We start from the raw sequence: 4,890 nt of genomic DNA, 5'->3' as shown, positions 1-4,890 counted from the left end.
AAGTTTGGAGCCCTAACAAAGGTAGATAATTTGGGACATAGAAGTGTTGGTGTATACCAATTGGTTTGGGCCCTAAATAGGTCAAACCCCTGAAATGGGTAGACTCTAAAAAAATTTGTGTCTGTTATAATCTTGGATTGTGTAGACTAGTTTTTCTCGAGCGGAGAGTAGATAAAGTAGGGAGGACAAATGAGGAGGTTGTTAACGGATCGGCATCTGCATTGCAAAAATGTTATTTCTCATTCCAATTTTGTTTCTCTCTATATGTGTTGGTGTACCAAGGGTTTCATACTGCAAAACTAGCTTCCATGCATCTCCTACACAGTGTTTGAGTTCTAGACTACCCATTGCCAGTGTATCATATCTACACTACCACATAGGGCATGCTTTAACTATTTTAAGTAACTTTTCACAAAGATGATATGTCTTGAATATTAATACATGTGATTCTTTGTGGATGCATCATAATGTCTATCATTGAATCATTGAATACTTCCCTATGCACACAATAATTGTTCAAATTTTGATGTTTCTCTCTCACTACTGAGCTGGTAGAGCATTGGTTACCACTAGCATAAGCCTGAGTTTACTCTCATAACAGATATGTAGCTTAGTGATGATGAACATTTGGTTCCCTATTCATTTTCCAAGGTAAACATAAACCACCTACTTAAGTGAGGGATTATACCACATCATGTTTCATCAAACAAAATCTTATGTGGAGAAGGCCATATCCATGTACAAAGATATGGGTATAGATGATGTTATTCCATTTGATATGCATGGAGACAAACCTGAAGGTGATATGCTATGTTACTTTAACAAAGAAATGGATTCACAAAGCTATGACTCTAGCATAATTACTTAGGACCAAACCATGGCTTTGTACCAAATGTTTTCTTCCCTAACATAATCTAAATTTTATTTCCTATGGGTGAATAATCTAACCTTGATAGTTGATCTATGATTTCTATTGAGATTCTTAATAGTGTACTTTTTTGTTGTTCTTTGAGTAATCAAAACCAAAGGCCATAAATTCCTTGTTTTAGATCTATTTAGTTGCACCTTCCAAAGGTTGACTCAAATTTGTGCTAATTTTTCTTGTCTCATAGTCCCATTTATGTAGGTCCTTTTCCATACAAACATAGGTTTTTAAATGCCATAATTACTCACATGCATGCTATACAACTATTCCTTTATTCCTCATATTTGTATGTTTATATGTCCATCAATTAAATGTTTCTATTGATACCTATTCTTTGACGTTTTTCTAAAATATTTCACAACTCTAATTATATTATTATGTGGTGGGTTGATCTACATGCAAAATCACCTGCACAGTCAGAAGAAAATGATTAACAATTTCAATTTACATTTAATGTGAATTTTTGACTATTTGTTTATATAATCAAAATAATAACTTTCCTTTTGTTGAAATATGTAGTCTAAGCCCCATGACAATGATGATGTTCTTGATGAGGAAGACTTGGGGTCGTCCCCCAATATTGAGGTAACAATAAAAAAGCATGTGAAGAAAATGAAAAAACAAATTATGAAGTTGATCCATTGTAGAGATCAAAGTCATGTGACTAAGTCTAGGATTAAGGAATTGAACAAAGATATTAAGGCATACAACATAATAACCATATTTTAAAGTGATATTTTTTATGTCATAAGTTCAATTATGATTTTTTTAACTTTTACATTATCTAATTGAAATGGAATTTTCCTTCTTATGTAGGTCTATTTGGAGGCACTTTACATCCTGCATCAGTTAGCTAATCCTCATCTCAGTGTTGGTACTATTGTAACTTTCTAGACATAACATGATCGTCTAGCCTTCACTAGCACCCTAGATATATCCATGGGATAGCTCTTTGCTTCCCCACCTTTGAGTGGTCATACTCCCAAAAGTGAAAATTGATCTGCACCATTAGTCACAACCCATGAGTAGATGCCCCCGAGTCAAAAATGCATTCAGGATTTGAATCAAGTGGTGACAGAGTAGACCCTAGTACTGATGACACTGTGAGTTCATTTCCTAGAGCATCATGTGTTAAGAGCACAAGGAAAATTTCATGCACATTTTTGGTGAATGACAAAGGACTTCCAATAAAAAAACCAAAAATTCTTGGTATTTTTTAACGTTTTAATTGTTTCGTGTTGTCTATCTCAAACATAAGTCATTTATATTATTATTTTCAAACTAGTGATCACATCTTTTCTCTTGTAGGTAAAAACTTTTGTTTTATAAAAAAATATATGATAAAGTGTTAAATATTTTTGGGACCACCATACCTGAAAGGTGGAATTTCAAAAATTCCAACCTTAAAAAAGCTTATGAACTACCTTGAAGATATATTTGGGGTAAATACTTTAATTAAAACCAAGGTCACTGCCGCAATCAGAAAAAATTTAAAATATGTATGTGACTAGTATAGGGTTAAATTGGGAAATAGCCCTAGGTACGAGTGCCCTCCAATTATTCTTGAGATGGAATGGAAGGGGCCCATCAAGGACGTAGAATGGAAGCACATGGAAAAAAAGGAAAACACCACCTTGCGAAGCAAGGCATAAATTACGTATTCAATTCAGTACTTTTTTTTCTTTAGTTTTGAATAAAATTACAGTATATAACATACTTGAAAGTTTTCATAGGATCCCTAACACTTCAAAGGCAATCAAGGAAAGGCTTGACAAGCATGGGAAACACATACTGGTTCAGTGCAGATATTTGAAGCTACAAGAATGAATTGTAAGTACCCAAACATCTTAAGAATATTATATGCTATATCTCCTTCAAACCTTCTAGTAATTTCACTATCTAATAACAAAAATCAAACTCTTATTCAATGCAGGGTGATGAATTTGAAACTGAAGCCCCAGAGGAAGACCTTTGGATTGGTTTCAAGTTCGGATTTCAAGCCATAGTATATTAGCAAAAAGTCATGGGAAAAACATCAAGATCTATTATGAAGGACAATATAAACATAAATCAATCCACAATAACCTTTCATTACTTGTAAAATATAACCATGTTTTAAATTGTCCATAAATGTAATGTGTTGCTTTTCTTTAATTAGCAGGGGAGTAGTACAAATATAAACAATTCCATGACTATTGAGTAACATTCCTCTAATAGTGTGCGCCAGCTAGAACATATTGGTGCTCCTGAGTAGCCCAATGATAGTGGGATGCAATCCCAAGATATTACATCAATAGATGAGGCCCATAGAAGTAAGAGGGCTATATATTAATCATATACTTAATAATTGTGTACTTATAAAGTATGTACTACTAATTGTTTTTACTTATTCATTTATGATTTTCTACTTATAAATTTTGTGGCTTCAATGGAAAAGCATTTCATACAACTAGAGTATCCTCACCCAGAAGAGGAGCACGAGACAATCATGGCAACGATGTTGACTAATGCATTAGGTAAAATATTACATTTTAGAAGTATTTTTTACTATTAAAAAATTGCTTCAATGATATTCAATGACTAGCTGTATAAATTTAATATTTTTTGTAGGCGATGTTCCCGCATAGCATCCTCGAATCCATGAGAACATCATGACCAGGGGTGCAATGCATTAGAGGAACCAATTAGAATCATCATAATAACAACCCCAACCTGAAGATGAAAATGTAGAAATATATGAAAACCTTGAAGAATTTTTTAGGTTGTAATCAAAAGAGGATTTTTTTTTGATGATGTACAATGATATAATGTGATGTATAAGGCAGATCCTTTTATAAAAAAAATGATGTATAAAAAGACATATTGATGTAATAATATACTTGAATGAGTTCTTGCATACATTTTTTTGGACATATGACTTTGAATGAGAACACTCAACCAATTTCACAAAGAAATATATATTCAAGGAACAATTACATTCAAAACACTTAAAACATCCATAATGCACAACACATGTGAATGGGCTTCACTCAAGGATTCACAACATGGCATATAAATTGGAATTAAACTACTTTCATATTCATTAATATCCAAGGAAGATACAACATTACACTTGTAAAAAAAAATTGAAAATCTCTGAACCCTTTTCATGTGGTTTTGTTGTAGTCTAGAAGATAGTGGGAATCATTTACCAATAGAAAGGACACAAGAAATCACATGAACATATTCAACACAAGAATAAAGGAGGAGACACAAAATAACAATGAACTAGAAAATAAGTATATTATATTATGATCTCTTCAGAAGCCAATTGGAACAGGAACATTGATGCATCCATTATATATATATATATATATATATATATATATATATATACATACTTAGTCAAATGGTTACAATGGTTTAAATGTCAAAACTGAATTAACCTATTCGAGTTAGACTCTCAACCGACTAGAGAATCGACCAAATTCATAATGTGTATTGTTGAATCAACTGGGATATTCGATTGACTAGAGAATTGACCTACTTTAAAATGTAGATTATTGACTCAACTAGGATAGTTGACTGACTAGGGAATCGACTAACTTTATAATGTTGATTCTCGGCTCGACTGGGATAGACGACTAAGCAACTATCCCCTGCAACATCTCCCCCACCCTCAATGCCTTGTTCATCCCAAAGAAGGGGGAAATTTGGAGTCTTACAAAATTTTATACAAGATTTGATACAAAATAGAAGAAAGAAAGATTGAGAAAGAAAATAAGGTTCTTCAAGATGGTTGGTTAACTAAACATATGGTCCACTTGAGATATGAATTGGTGCATCTTTAAACAATTATGTTGTATCTACAATGCATATTCCTCTTCTTTCCATTTCACCAGGTGACCAATTATAACCTTCAACTTCAATTTCTTGGTTGTCTAAATGTTTTTTCGAGGCCTAACCACATCCTGAAAAACTTGGAT

Source organism: Pinus tabuliformis, chromosome 9 (genome assembly GCF_031772625.1).
Source record: "Pinus tabuliformis cultivar Carrire ecotype Pingquan chromosome 9, CPIR1, whole genome shotgun sequence".
NCBI classification, from domain to species: domain Eukaryota; kingdom Viridiplantae; phylum Streptophyta; class Pinopsida; order Pinales; family Pinaceae; genus Pinus; species Pinus tabuliformis.
The sequence above is the reverse complement of the archived record's forward strand: the minus strand, read 5'-3'. Positions refer to the sequence as shown.